Raw genomic sequence first — 17,046 nt, forward strand, 5'->3', positions numbered from 1 at the left:
CTGTTCCCTTGCACTCTCGTTGGAAAAAATACGGTTTGCATAAGATTATATGAATTAAGGAGGTCTACCAGCATCCTTTTCCTTGCACAATCACTTATACAATTAATATTGAAGTCACCACATATAACTAACTTTTTGTATTTCCTATAAAGTGAACCAAGAACCTCCTCTAGCTTTAGCAAAAATGTTGTGAAATCGGAGTCTGGGGATCTATAAATAACAACAGTAAGAAGTTTAGCTCCACTAAATTTAACCACTCCTGTACAACATTCAAACACGTTTTCAGTGCAGTACTTTGAAACATCAATTGACTCAAATGGGATACCGTTTTTCACATACATGGCTACTCCCCCACACCGCAAAGAGCTCCTAGAAAAGCTGCCAGCCAACCTGTATCCTGGTAAAGGAAGCCTCTGAATTATCTCCTTATTTAAGAAGTGTTCAGATATACCAATAATTTCAGAGTCAACATCTATAAGCAGTTCACTAACTTTATCTCTAATACCTTGTATATTTTGATGAAATATACTAATTCCCTCATTAATCGGATACCCAAGCTTTTTAGAAAGTGGTTTCTTTGTTAGAGAGACTTCCTTTAAGCAGGAATACCTATCAGCTGACTTCAATCTAAAAAAGGTACAGCTCTAACACCCACAACTACCGGAATTTTCCCATGAGTGATCCCACCACCCCCACCTATGCTGTCACCTATAAGTTTTGCCAACCTCCCCTTCCCATACCTGTTTAGGTGCAGGCCATGTCTAGTGAAACCCGTCCTGCTGATAGACTCCACCGACACCACTGAAATGTGACTCATGCGTTCTGTCATCAGCGCACCCCCAAGTCTCATGTTATTACGCCTGACGGCTGTATTAAGATGAGGTCGATCGTGACGCTGAAACAGTTCCACGAAATGCACATTCGTGTTGCCAGTCTGAGTGGCTATCTTTTCCAGGTCACCATCTATGTCATACTCCCCATCCCTATCAATACTATTACCAGCCCCACCCACAATCACTACCTGATCCTCTTTAGTAAAATCCCTACATAACCCCCCTATGTTAAAAGTCACCTGAGCCAATCCTGCATTAGGCTTCACAATGCTGGTGACCTGGTACTCACTCCCCAAAACTTCCTGCAACTGCTGGCCTACACCTCTACCATGAGAACTACCTAACAGCAGAACCTTCTTCTTTCTCTTAGACTTTGCAACTGTCCTAGCCACCGTAACTGCTGAGGTCTGCTGCATACTTCCTACATCTACAGCTACTAGAGATTCCTCTCCACTAGACTCTGACAGTTGGTCATATCTATTACAAACACCAATAGTAAAACTATCTGAAACTCTCCTTCTCCTAGCAGATCTCTTGCCAACAGCCAGCTCCCATTCCCCAACCCCCTTCTCCCTCCTCATCCTATCTAGCTGCTCCTGTGCGTTTTTCAACTGCACCTGAAGGGCACAGATCTTACGCTCCTGCTCCTCTATCAACTTACTCTTGCTACATAACCTGCAGTTCCAGGAGAGGATCTCACCACAATGCCCACTAGCTTCCCCACTGCATTCCCCCCAGTGAAAATACTTCGAACAAGTCTCACACCGCAATCCACTACTCACGAACCTACGGGAAAGCCCACACTTCTCACTCATGGTAAAATTTTACAATTATTGAAACAAGAAACAACTTTATCTAAGTTCCGCTACTACAATAAGAAGATGTTAAAAACTGACTACAATAATCACAAACTTGCTCTACAAGGGAATTAACTACTATTATTGACAGTATTAATCAACAACAAATGAGAATATAACAAAATACTAACACAGAAAGAAAATCTAACGTCTAATGACAGCAACGAAACTGAAAGCAGTTCGCAAAAATTTCTTCTGAAGTTATTTCACCAGAAAACACCAAGAACACCGGTTGAAGACTACTAAAGTTCCTAAATAAACTACTATACACAAACAATTAATTAGTACTTAGCTTTCGATGCGCCGCTACAGCTGCAACTGGTCAGCGCGGAATGTAAACACGGGTAAGAGGTTATGTTGCTCGATACGAAACAGTCACAAATATCAGGCCACAACACAAGAAATGCAAAGGTGAATGAAGAAACAACTAATAAGTCACTTATATAGGAAATACTATCACAAAAACAGTTAAAATATGTACCTGAAACCAAAAAATACATGAAAACTTAGAGAGCGATCTCACACGCAGTCACGCGCTTATGACGTCAATTTTCGTGTATGAAAAATTATAAGGACAACATTAGTACAAGCAGAGGCACCTTTATAAATATGTCTCTAAACCGCAGTTGAAAGCAACAGAAATCACTGTTAAACACATATGAGTTAGTCGTTGCTTGGGCCATATACCATGACCTCCTCTCTACAGATCTGCTGTGGTCGCTAACGGTTTCCATATTTCCTCAACCACCATGGAAGTACACGGTGTGAAAACGAGGTACGGCCCAAGTTTCACGACGCATTCCTTATACACAGAAGAAGAAAATACGTTATATGCATCTGGGTCTGGAAACTCTTTAGCATGTTGAAGCTAAGTTTCTACTTGTCTTCATAGGACGTCAATCATGGTTGACACATAGCAACAGAAAGCATCAGTATGCCATCTGAAAGTCTTCGCTATATGACATGTTCAAAATATCATCTTCAAATACGTTTTGAAAAGTATTATACCTTGTACAAACGCAATGTCTTGTTTTTTCAGCCATACGTGTTTCAGCGAAGTATCGCCACCATCAACTTTATATCTCTCGATAAGTCACACTGTTGTTCACGTAACTCAGTCAGCCGCACTATAGCTGATATTCCACTGCAATGACGATAATGAAACCTCACTGAAACATTTATAGACGAAAAAAGAAGAAAATTGTGTTTTCTCCCAAAACATAATTATTTGCAAGCAGACATAAAAGTGATCCTTAGCCTCAATGTGAATGTCCTTTCTTTTACGTCTGGCTCAGTTTGTGATTGTTAGAAGCCCATATTCTGTCACCTACGCTCAGCGGAAGAACACGCGATGTTTTCTGAGACAATAGTCTACCCGATCTGGTGCAGGATGTGCCTTTAATCATCAGTACAAAGAAACATCTAATTCATACACGGACAGGGTCCTGCTCGTTTCAGAATTAATGGCTGTCACCACCTAAATAACAGATTCCCTGTAATACAGATAGAAAGAGATGGAGCAATTCAATAGCCTCCAAGTTCAACTGACCTAAAGCACAAGATTCATATGTGAAGGGGCGAGGGCAGAAAATTATTTTGTATCGAACGCCGGGACGAGAAGTAGTCAGCCTCGGTATTCGTGTTACGGAAGGCTGTGAAACCTTACGAAGGATCGCAAAGGACACATCAGTGTATTCGGGATTCCATACGTCGGCGAGATGATGCGTGTACCAGGAGTATCGGGGAGCTAAATATGGTTTCGTGTGATGTGCTACTACGGTGCCGTTGCTGTGCATTTCCGATGATTAATTCTCTGCAAGGAGCTGTATGAAACGACTTCTTACGTAGAAATAAAATGTTTCCCAACTCATTTCAACACAAGAGTGTGAGGGATGTGTCCTGAGAGTTAGGACGTGCCTCTTTGCTGCCTCGTGTGTAGAAATTCACTCGCTCTGTCGTTTCATTGGTTTATGTAGCTCATTAATTAGAGATCTGTCAGTAAATACCTTCAATGTTCACGTACACAAGTCGTCATTCCAGATCGTCGGCAGTGAGACTTAAAAGAAATTACGATTTCATTTGATAAAGTAGTTTGGTAATGTGATATACGAGGCAAGTAACGAGTAAAAGTAGTAATAACGTAGAAATGCCACAAAGGCGAAATTTCCACATGCAAAAGCAAGTAAGGCAGCAGCCAACGCCCTTTACAGTAATGCTAAAATAAAAACCGTAGACAGCCGGCATGTATGGACTGAGCTTTTACGTGCGCGGATTCTCTAGTACAGTGGGGACTCCAGCGCGGGCTTCATTCCCACTAGCGCATCTGAACGACCAGCAAAGAACTTCCAACCCAGACAGAGAGAACTGTGGCGTACTGCCGGAATCTTTTCGGTGGCAAAGCACGACCAGAATTAGCCACTCTAATGTTTGGTATAATTAAGCTGCTCACAAATAAACATTGTTCCTTCTTTTCAATACAATTATGTATTCTATTTTCCACCTTGCGGAATCGACCTTTTTTTTTTTATAGTCTACACAGGTTTTGAAACGTTTAAGTAACATACGTTAAGAATTTTGTCGGATGCCTTGGACGACCACGGACTGAAAATACCCACAAACACGACTACAATTATGGTGGTAGATAAAGCGAACAGAGAAGTAAGAGCGAACACTAACGTAGGAAATAAAACAGTAATACGAGGGCTGTCTAGAAAGTAGTACCGACAGGTCGCGAAATGGATACCACAGTGAAAACCCGATGAAGCTCTGCACAGATGTGTTGGGTAGTGTCGCTAGTACGACCGTCGCCCGCATCAAGGCGCTCTTTTCAGTTGTGAGCATGGAGGTATAAGGAGGGGAGATGCCATGACGTCACAAACTTGAAGCCGACAGAAACCGAGCTCCGCCATTGCAGTTTGGTCAGAAGACTCGTTTCCGATTGTGCTACTGTCTAGAGCTGCTGAAGGTTTTTTCATTTTAAAATGCCGGTTTGCGTTGTTTACGGGTGTACTAACCGTTGGAATAGTGCTACCAAGTTAAAAGGAATCACGTTCCATGCGTAAGTGGCCCCGTTCGTAAAATATTGTCGTTTATATTCGTGAGATGTGCGGCCTTGTTTACGTTTTGTGAAACTGTTTTCTTCTTATTTTATTTCAGATTTCCGATCAATGAAGCTCGTAGGGCTCTGTGGGTTCATATGCTTATTTTTCTTGACAAAGCACAAACGATGTTTGTATTTACAAATGAAATTTTGTATAAGTGTGTAAACGAGTATGAAATATCATCCGGTATGTAAACTAGCATAGCTTTCGGGTTCTGCTTTCAGTTTACATCGACACAAATACAGTAAAAGGTGATTTGAGTTTGAAAAGAGCTTTGTACACTGTTATTTTTCATCATTCGAAGTTCGTATCCAAAAGAAACACGTAAGTTAACGAGACCAAATCAGTTGTATTGCTGGGGCAAAAACGCATTAAAAACAAAACGAAAACACCTGAAAAAGCTATTCTGACGTTGTGTTATGCATGTAAACATTGTAACACTCATCATCTGAAATTATTTCGCAGACATAACGTTAAATATGAAGAACACGCAATTCTAACAAGAGCTCTGTCACTGTTTTGACCAATCAAACATGGCGGCCCACCGGCTTCAAACAGACGTACAGCACACGGCCATAGTGCCATCTCCCCTCCTTATACCTCCATGGTTGTGGGCGAGTACATGGCAGTTGTCAGCCGCACTCTGCAGGGACAGTGGGCCGGCCGGTGTGGCCGTGCGGTTCTAGGCACTTCAGTCTGGAACCGCTTGACCGCTAAGGTCACAGGTTCGAATCCTGCCTCGGGCATGGATGTGTGTGATGTCCTTAGGTTAGTTAGGTTTGAGTAGTTCTAAGTTCTAGGGGACTCATGACCATAGATGTTAAGTCCCATAGATGTTAAGTCCCATAGAACCAATTCGAACCATTTAGGGGCAGTGAAGACGCTCCTGCTCCTTGTATCTGCGTCTGCTTTGATGTCAATGTGAGTGCAGAGTTCTTTGATTGGTGTGAAGTGAGGGTGGCATCACTTCGTTGATGCTTGGTTGTTATCAAGTTTGGTAAGTCGTCTCCTTGTAACGCCAGAACATTTTGAATTCCCTTTTCCGGCGGAGCAGTGACTACAAGTGACTGTAACGGCAATGTGACAAAACTGAGTGACGAAGCAGGACACGAACCCGGCAAGTGTCAGCCTCGGTAGGCCTCCTGGAGGCGCACTCTGTGTCCCTGGAAGGCCCGGCCTCGCGCTGGGTTCGAACTTGACGCACTCATAACCGCATCCTGTACCCTGCAAACAGGAATATCATCTAGATGCCGAAACTGTCTGGCCAGTTTTGGTTTGATATGAAAACAACAGATGTGGAGACTGTGGCTCTGGCTAGAGAGAAAATAGTTTTTAGTCTACCTTCACTGAAGCTGCATATTTCTTTCCCGGACAAGTCTCGTGAAACTATGTAGTTATTGCTAAAAACCGTGTGTCTCGTGAACCGTGGTTAGTCTTTCTAGCAAATGTCTGTTCACCTGCCAGTTTCTCCCGTTTGAATTAATCCAAAAACGTTCAGAGGCACTGAACTCATGCGTATTTCCATACTGATCCATTGCATTCTATAATAATTATTAGAGCAGCTCAAAGTGGAAAATTTTCATAAACGTTTCTTTTATGAAAAGCGACTCCGTCCAGATCACCACACTTTTTATTTGTTTACCACTTTGTCTGACATATACACTCCTGGAAATTGAAATAAGAACACCGTGAATTCATTGTCCCAGGAAGGGGAAACTTTATTGACACATTCCTGGGGTCAGATACATCACATGATCACACTGACAGAACCACAGGCACATAGACACAGCCAACAGAGCATGCACAATGTCGGCACTAGTACAGTGTATATCCACCTTTCGCAGCAATGCAGGCTGCTATTCTCCCATGGAGACGATCGTAGAGATGCTGGATGTCGTCCTGTGGAACGGCTTGCCATGCCATTTTCACCTGGCGCCTCAGTTGGACCAGCGTTCGTGCTGGAGGTGCAGACTGCGTGAGACGACGCTTCATCCAGTCCCAAACATGCTCAATGGGGGACAGATCCGGAGATCTTGCTGGCGAGGGTAGTTGACTTACACCTTCTAGAGCACGTTGGGTGGCACGGGATACATGCGGACGTGCATTGTCCTGTTGGAACAGCAAGTTCCCCTGCCGGTCTAGGAATGGTAGAACGATGGGTTCGATGACGGTTTGGATGTACCGTGCACTATTCAGTGTCCCCTCGACGATCACCAGTGGTGTACGGCCAGTGTAGGAGATCGCTCCCCACACCATGATGCCGGGTGTTGGCCCTGTGTGCCTCGGTCGTATGCAGTCCTGATTGTGGCGCTCACCTGCACGGCGCCAAACACGCATACGACCATCATTGGCACCAAGGCAGAAGCGACTCTCATCGCTGAAGACGACACGTCTCCATTCGTCCCTCCATTCACGCCTGTCGCGACACCACTGGAGGCGGGCTGCACGATGTTGGGGCGTGAGCGGAAGACGGCCTAACGGTGTGCGGGACCGTAGCCCAGCTTCATGGAGACGGTTGCGAATGGTCCTCGCCGATACCACAGGAGCAACAGTGTCCCTAATTTGCTCGGAAGTGGCGGCGCGGTCCCCTACGGCACTGCGTAGGATCATATGGTCTTGGCGTGCATCCGAGCGTCGCTGCGGTCCGGTCCCAGGTCGACGGGCACGTGCACCTTCCGCCGACCACTGGCGACAACATCGATGTACTGTGGAGACCTCACGCCCCACGTGTTGAGCAATTCGGCGGTACGTCCACCCGGCCTCCCGCATGCCCACTATACGCCCTCGCTCAAAGTCCGTCAACTGCACATACGGTTCACGTCCGCGCTGTCGCGGCATGCTACCAGTGTTAAAGACTGCGATGGAGCTCCGTATGCCACGGCAAACTGGCTGACACTGACGGCGGCGGTGCACAAATGCTGCGCAGCTAGCGCCATTCGACGGCCAACACCGCGGTTCCTGGTGTGTCCGCTGTGCCGTGCGTGTGATCATTGCTTGTACAGCCCTCTCGCAGTGTGCGGAGCAAGTATGGTGGGTCTGACACACCGGTGTCAATGTGTTCTTTTTTCTATTTCCAGGAGTGTATATTCTATGTAGTCGTGTGATGTTGACACTGAACGCACACGAGTAAATGCAGAGGTAACAATATTTCCGTAGAGAACTGCGCGAAAACCGTAAGACGTGCAGAAAATAGAGAGACATCAGTGGACGCAACGAACACCAATAGTCAACACCGGCAGACGGCTTTGGAAATCTGTTTTGTACGACAATATGGTGCCGATGATTTGTAAACACGTTCTGAGACACCCCCCCCCCCCCCAAGCGTCCCCAAGTGCAAACTACGCCACTTGAAGAGATGTTCTACCTCTGATATGTGTCATTTCTCTGTAGGTGATGAACTTTTCCCTTAGACGCCTTTTGAAACCCCGAAGATACTTATTAATAACGCTGTATTTCCCATCTCCATGACGGAACACGTATCAAACTCGTAACATAACCTTCATTTCCGTAGAATGTGCATATTTTTAACTCAGAGTTGTCTATACTGAAATTAATGGTTGAAGGTGATGCTTCAGTGAGATATGTTGGTTCTTCGTCTTTCTGTTGTAAGTCTTGAGATATGCAAAAAATGTGGACTTGCACTTTACCCATACATTCACTGGAGGAACTTGTCTTCCGTTCTCCAGCTCGTACGTGGGAAAGCTGGAATTTCGCGGTGTACCCCTGGAACGTTTGCGCCTCTCTGGGAGTGAGTGATGACGCAACCATTCGATGTTAACATTTGTATTAACAGGCGAACAAATGCAGCTTCAAGACCAACTCACTGCACCAAAATATGTCGAATTTTCAGGAGTTACAAGCGAATTCAGTGACATTGTTCCGGTGTAGTTGTAGTGAGTATGGCAACGACTGATTCAGGTCCACTGCTTCACTGGGCAACAAAATTAAAAGTTCACTTTTCCGAAACCTCGTTGTTGCCTCCCATTGAAAACGGTATGTTTGAAATTGGACGCTCAAAGGTGTCTACAGCGACGTCACCCTCGGGCACGGCGACACTCCAGACGGCGAGGTGTCGGCGCACGTGAATAAAAGGCCGTTAGGAGGGTTAATGATGTCACACTGGCACCAAATTTCGCTAAAGTTGTGCACAACGCCACCGAAGCCGTCTTACATGGTGAGAAGTTCGTCACAGCCCTTGTTGTTGTTGTTGTGGTCTTCAGTACTGAGACTGGTTCGATGCAGCTGTCCATGCTACTCTATCCTGTGCAAGCTTCTTCATCTCCCAGTACCTACTGCAACCTACATCCTTCTGAATCTGCTTAGTGTATTCATCTCTTGGTCTCCCTCTACGATTTTTACCCTCCACGCTGCCCTCAAATACTAAATTTGTGATCCCTTGATGCTTCAAAACATGTCCTACCAACCGATCCCTTCTTCTAGTCAAGTTGTGCCACAAACTTCTCTTCTCCCCAATCCTATTCAATACCTCCTCATTAGTTACGTGATCTACCCACCTTATCTTCAGCATTCTTCTGTAGCACCACATTTCGAAAGCTTCTATTCTCTTCTTGTCCAAACTGGTTATCGTCCATGTTTCACTCCCATACATGGCTACACTCCATACAAATACTTTCATAAACGACTTCCTGACACTTAAATCTATACTCGATGTTAACAAATTTCTCTTCTTCAGAAACGATTTCCTTGCCATTCCCAGTCTACATTTTATATCCTCTCTACTTCGACCATCATCAGTTATTTTACTCCCTAAATAGCAAAACTCCTTTACTACTTTAAGTGTCTCATTTCCTAATCTAATCCCCTCAGCATCATCCGATTTAATTTGACTACATTCCATTATCCTCGTTTTGCTTTTGTTGATGTTCATCTTATATCCTCCTTTCAAGGCACTGTCCATTCCGTTCAACTGCTCTTCCAAGTCCTTTGCTGTGTCTGACAGAATTACAATGTCATCGGCAAACCTCAAAGTTTTTATTTCTTCTCCATGGATTTTAATACCTACTCCGAATTTGTCTTTTGTTTCCTTTACTGCTTGCTCAATATACAGATTGAATAACATCGGGGAGAGGCTACAACCCTGTCTCACTCCTTTCCAAACCACTGCTTCCCTTTCATGCCCCTCGACTCGACTCACAGCCCTTTCTTGCCCATATTTCACACTCCCTTTTGACGCCTCTGTGATGGAGTCACAACCGCGACACTCAGCGCTCAAATCACACGATTTTGTTGTTAGTGGCCGAGGAAAAACGTTTCACACACGCCGCTGCTCAGAATGGATACGGCCGCGCGGGATTAACCGAGCGGTCTTGGGCGCTACAGTCATGGAGTGTGCGGCTGGTCCCGGCGGAGATTCGAGTCCTCCCTCGGGCATGGGTGTGTGTGTCTGTCCTTAGGATAATTTAGGTTAAGTAGTGTGTAAGCTTAGGGACTGATGACCTTAGCAGTTAAGTCCCATAAGATTTCACACACATTTGAACATTTTTGAACAGAATCAATACCGAAAGGCTTCAGGGGGTGGTATAAATGAAACAACTCCTTTCCCTGGGGCGTTGATTCCCACACATTCCGCGATCGAAAACCATAGTTCACAGTGCAATGAGCAAGACGAAGAGGAAGAAGTTCTTAACAACCTTTCATGCTGCTGACACCCTCGGAAGTTTCAACCCATCTCTAATGACAGCATGGGGCTGCATCCCCACTGAACACGATCGCACCCCTTTGTATTGCAGCGCGACCGCGGTATTTGGTCTCCTTTACATGTTGGAACCACTGCAGACCGTTCAAAACTATTCAAAGAAATTTGACCGTAATGCGAAGCAGCGCAGTGGGTGCTTGCGCATGTCTTGCGACCTCCGGTGGCCCGATCACGCGGGGGTGCAGCGTTAACATGTGCGTGGATAAAACGGCAAAGGGACCTCCCGAGACCACTCCCACCCTCCCTGCAGACACATTCTCGGTGCCACCCACGCAGTTTTGTTGATCACTTTACAAATGTACCTGTACAGAAACTCCAGTGAATCCCACGAAGTTGCTTTTCCAGCAGTACTAGCGTTTGTCACATCTGAAACAGTGCCCATATAGACCACCTGTAATGTGAATTAAAAACTTTAAAGAGTTACTCTAACCACTGATGTGTGCCATTTTGCACAGTGCATGGAAAATTCATACTAATATTGCAGGCTTATTATCCTGTTCCATTTATGTACAGCGCAAGGAGAAACCAGCCGACATGCCTTACTATGCACCTTAATTTCTACTACCTTATTCTTATGCTGTTTATGTAAGATATACGACGGAAGCAGTACAAGTGTTGGAAAGCCTCTGCCGCATACCGCCTTCAAAATTTACTCGACGGAGTTTCGCGATGCCATTTCGAAATTCTGCAAAAGATTCCCATATACGGTGTTTCGAAAAGAGAGGTAACAACTGATACAAGAGAACAGGTGTATTGACGAAATCAAAGGATACACTGAGTGACAACATATTGGTTTTCCCAGACGGTCAGCGTATTTGTCCAAGGGTTTGTTCCTTAGGTACATCTGTCGAAACCGGCTTAAAAGAAATTAGTGCCGAGGTCTACTAGCCTCACAGCAGCCTCTTTCTGGCGACCTGCCAGGTGCTCGAAGAGGCGAACAGTGCTCGATGCGAGAACCGCGCTGTGATCACTCGTAACCGTGGCAGGACGCGCGACACGACTGGGAAGCAGTCCCGGTCGTTCCCTCCGAATCGCCTTCAGCGGCCATTCCACTGCGGCACAATAGCTGGCAGTACTCACTGTCTCTCCATAGGTGAAGAAACCGGCCAGCACCAAACACTGCATGCCCCAAAAGAGTGTGACCGTGTTATTTTCCTAAGGCTGCAGTTGCTTTGAACTCTGTTGAGATCTGCAGATGGAGTCTGGGGGTTTGGAGACGAGGGGTGTGGGAGGAGAGGGGGTTCTTCGTGACGCCGGTGCTTTCATCGTCTCAGTTCCCACATGACGCACCCACGTGTCGCCTCTGTGACGACACGGTGCAGGAACGCAACACCCTCCGCCTAATACCGCATTAAGTGCTAGATGGATGCCCACTCGGTTTCTTGGCTTCATTCTCGTCTCATTCTGGCAGCGGTACCCAGGGAGAACAAGTCTTGCGGTAGTCCATTATCTCGTGTACAACGTCTCCAGGGTGTCCCTATCAAACCTCTTGTTGTGTACATAGTTCCGCGTAGTCAGCGCGTACACAACTTCCCCACTAGAGAGCGCCCCGCTAAGCACAACAGCGCAGGCGCAGCGCTCGTCCGTCTGGCGCTGTCGTAGAGACGGACCAAATTCTACCTCCGTCAATCCGCGTATTAATATGTCACGCAGCCAATGAGATTGCTGCTAACGTAGAACCTTTTCTCCTCGCGGATCACACACGCGCAGTGATACCTGAACGCGCGAGGTATTATAACGAGTGTACAGACCTCCGATTAGTGAGTCTGCTTTTGTCTGCACCAGTCTGCTTTTGTCTGCACCAGTCTGCTTTTGTCTGCACCAGTCTGCTTTTGTCTCCACCAGTCTGCATTAGTCTATAGTCAAGTTTCAGTCTGCGCCTAATAAGATTATCATATTCCTGTACATAGCCATGAAGATAAATGTACAGACACTTTGTCAAGTATCAGAGATATATGAGAATAAGGTTAACGTACCAATACCAAAGGAACTTCAGATTGTTAATTGTAAATAGCATCCAGAACCAAGTTAAGTAATTTTTATTCTTGTTATTATTTTAAAAAATGTGTGTGAAAATTAATCAAGTTCTGTTTAAAGTTGGTCACCGTCAATCTGCTACTCTAAGCGTGCAAGTGGCATTTCTATCGTCTGACCTAACGGCAGAAGATAAACACGCCACGATAAGACTACGAGACATATTGCTGACACATGCCTACTTCGTTAGAGCGACAAGTCAAATAATCTGATGCTGTGTGTACCGAAGGTCTTACAGTACGCACCCCACACCTCTCTAATCTACAAACTTAATTAAAGAACTATGAGATACAGATGTTTGCAATTTACGGCATTATGTAAAGCTCATTTTCTTTCTAAATAATTCATTGCATTTTGTTTCAGATACTAAACAATTACCAGGAATGACTACACGTCAATAGACCACCCAATACGTGGAGTGGTACGCGGAAATGAAATCACCCATTGCTGCCCAAAGAAACTTTCAACGTGAATTTCAAAGGCTGACTGATTAATTGAGAGGGGTTATGGGACCACGATTCCGAAGTGAGTCACAGAAGAAAGAGGGTCCGCTAAAAGTGAACGGATCCTGTCAGGGGAGTCAGTTTACAAAATAATGTACATAAACACACTTAGTAAAGGCATAAAAAGGTGAGACCAAACCTAAAAACTGGAGAAAAAGGGGGCGATCATGGGATCACAGACCGAGAAGACTGCAAAAGTAGACCCAGCCACCACCAACCTGCCCCGAGGCTAAAGTAGAACCTTGTATCGGGAAATAAAAACCACTTTCAAGGAGGAAACTGAGGACCACTTCAACCATCCGTGGATCGTCTGCTAATATTAAATTTAAGGAATCGGGAAGACTGTACTTAACACGAAAGGCCGAAAGAAGGGGACATATCACCAATCTACATCTACATCTACATCTATACTCCGCGAGCCACCTTACGGTGTGTGGCGGAGGGTACTTATTGTACCACTATCTGATCCCCCCTTCTCTGTTCCATTCACGAATTGTGCGTGGGAAGAACGACTGCTTGTAAGTCTCCGTATTTGCTCTAATTTCTCGGATCTTTTCGTTGTGATCATTACGCGAGATATATGTGGGCGGTAGTAATATGTTGCCCATCTCTTCCCGGAATGTGCTCTCTCGTAATTTCGATAATAAACCTCTCCGTATTGCGTAACGCCTTTCTTGAAGTGTCCGCCACTGGAGCTTGTTCAGCATCTCCGTAACGCTCTCGCGCTGACTAAATGTCCCCATGACGAATCGCGCTGCTTTTCGCTGGATCATGTCTATCTCTTCTATTAATCCAACCTGGTAAGGGTCCCATACTGATGAGCAATACTCAAGAATCGGACGAACAAGCGTTTTGTAAGCTACTTCTTTCGTCGATGAGTCACATTTTCTTAGAATTCTTCCTATGAATCTCAACCTGGCGCCTGCTTTTCCCACTATTTGTTTTATGTGATCATTCCACTTCAGATCGCTCCGGATAGTAACTCCTAAGTATTTTACGGTCGTTACCGCTTCCAATGATTTACCACCTATGGCATAATCGTACTGGAATGGATTTCTGCCCCTATGTATGCGCATTATATTACATTTATCTACGTTTAGGGAAAGCTGCCAGCTGTCGCACCATTCATTAATCCTCTGCAGGTCTTCCTGGAGTACGTACGAGTCTTCTGATGTTGCTACTTTCTTGTAGACAACCGTGTCATCTGCAAATAGCCTCACGGAGCTACCGATGTTGTCAACTAAGTCATTTATGTATATTGTAAACAATAAAGGTCCTATCACGCTTCCTTGCGGTACTCCCGAAATTACCTCTACATCTGCAGATTTTGAACCGTTAAGAATGACATGTTGTGTTCTTTCTTCTAGGAAATCCTGAATCCAATCACAAACCTGGTCCGATATTCCGTAAGCTCGTATTTTTTTCACTAAACGTAAGTGCGGAACCGTATCAAATGCCTTCCTGAAGTCCAGGAATACGGCATCAATCTGCTCGCCAGTGTCTACGGCACTCTGAATTTCTTGGACAAATAGGGCGAGCTGAGTTTCACATGATCTCTGTTTGCGGAATCCATGTTGGTTATGATGAAGGAGATTTGTATTATCTAAGAACGTCATAATACGAGAACATAAAACATGTTCCATTATTCTACAACAGATTGACGTAAGCGAAATAGGCCTATAATTATTCGCATCTGATTTATGCCCCTTCTGTGAGATATCGTCAGTGTGGCTCCACAACCACATCGTTGGGGTGGGTCGTTACGTAGGAGGAAACAATGGCTGACTCGGGTACGATCAATGCTTAAACGGCATAAAACAGTGAATTCCTTCCGAGAGGAGCGGAAAGAAGAGCGCCAAACTGCAATACACTCTTTGATTGTGCGGAGTTTATTACAATACCATGAGCGTAGCGCTCCAGATGGCATTCCACTTTTTGGCAAAGATAGATTTGACATAGATCCGCATATCCGCAGCTGGAATCATGAAATGGGGGGGGGGGGGGGTTACGTATCCGCTTCCCTAGCCAAACGGTCAGCCAGTTCATTCCCTGAAACACCCACATGACTTTGGACCCAGAGAAAGACGACTGAACAGACGGCACACTCAAGGACAGAGAGAAGGTCATGAATAGCAGACATGGTGACGAGAGTAGCACCGGTCGATAGCCTGCAGGCTGCTCATGGAGTCTGAACAAATTAAAACACTGTGGAGAGAGGCCTGAGAAACAAAAATGAGGGCCCTTTGAATGGGTAGAAGCTCTGCCATGAATACACTGCATGATCCCGGCAATAAATGGTGTTCTAAGCTGGTAGGAGACGTGAAAGTGTAGCCCTCCTTATCGACTGTCTTAGAGCCATCAGTGTAAAAGATGATGTCAGCCTGGAACTCTGCAAGGATGGCACATGCAAGACGCCGGAAAACCGTAGGACCGACAGAGATCTTAGGACCCTGGAATAGATCGGTCCTAATCCGATGTCTAAGCAGCATCCAAGGGCGGGGGGGGGGGGGGGAGAGGGGGTATGGAAGGAAAGATACGGGGTGCAGTCCAATGGGGAAGTGAGACGCACACCAACTAGCAATCCCACCCATGGGCGGGTGATAGGAGGAAGACATCCCTCTTTGGCAAAGATCTCGGGGTACACAGGAAGGTCAGGGAATTGTCGAATGGTGATTGCGTAAGAAACAAGTAGTTGGCTCTGTCGTATGCGTAGAGGGGGAATCCCCGCTTCTGTGAAGAGACAATCAACGGGACTTGTGCGAAAGGCACCAATAGCCAGACGCACCGCACGCCAATGGAGAGGATCAAGGAGTTTCGAAGTGGAAGGAGCTCCTGAGCCATGAACCTGACTACCATAATCTAGCCTGGACAAGACCAGAACACGGTAGAGAAGAATTTCGAAGAGAGCAACCAGAAGTTAAGACGAGTAACGTGGCATGACGACTACCTAGCCGCTGGGACTGTAAACCGTCAATCAGGTCCTGGCAAAAAACACATATGTGACGAAAGGTAGAGGGTAAGAGAGAGGCCTTCCAAAGTAACTATCAAAGTCAATTGTCCGAGTGCCTCGAGACCTGAACATTCCTCGTTCAACAGTCCACAAGGTCTACACAAATGGATTCGATTGCATACTTGCGAACTTCAAACTGCGTACGCATTGAAACGAAGCGAGTTGTGGCTTCACCACAAATTTATTACTGAGGTGTTGGATCGGATCAGGCCACATCGCCAACTGTCTAGCGAATATCGTATTATCCTATGAAGCAACCTTCCACATAAGTGGGAAGCTTAATCGGCACAACACCGGCATCTTCGGTGGGGAAAACCCCCATAGATTTCGTGAACATGTTAAAAAAATGGCTCTGAGCACTATGGGACTTTACAAGTGAACATGTCAGAGATAGTGAAGAGGAGAATGTGTGGTGCGCGCTTATGAAAGACAGTGTAACTGTATTCACTGAGCACTTCTCTGTTGTTCAGTTTCTTTCCCTCCAGTCAAATGTGATTTTCTAGCAGGACGGTACACCAGCGCACTGGAGTTTACAGACTGAACATTCCTACAGCGCTGGACAGGACTCTATGAACAAAGCAAGTGGCCATACCCATCTCTGGACAGGCCCATTTATTTATTTATTTACACTTCTAGTTCCGTAGGACCAAATTCAGGAGGAAATGTCCAACGTCATGGAACGTGTCAGTACAACACAAAATCAATAACAGATAAAATAAAATGTTTATGAATCCAAAAAAAGTCAAGACATACGTTTCAGTAAACGCCACCTACAATATAACATAGGAATCAGCTTAATTATTCAAGGGTTTCCTCGACAAAATAGGTGTGACCCATCAGGAAAATCTTCAGTTTCTATTTGAAAGCGCGTGGATTATGCTAAGATCTTTGAATTCGAGTGGTAGCTTATTGAAAATTGATGCAGCAGTATATCGCACACCTTTCTGCACAAGAGTTAAGGAAGTGCGATCCAAACGCAGAGTGGATTTCTG

This window comes from Schistocerca nitens, chromosome 8 (assembly GCF_023898315.1).
Source record: "Schistocerca nitens isolate TAMUIC-IGC-003100 chromosome 8, iqSchNite1.1, whole genome shotgun sequence".
Taxonomy (NCBI): domain Eukaryota; kingdom Metazoa; phylum Arthropoda; class Insecta; order Orthoptera; family Acrididae; genus Schistocerca; species Schistocerca nitens.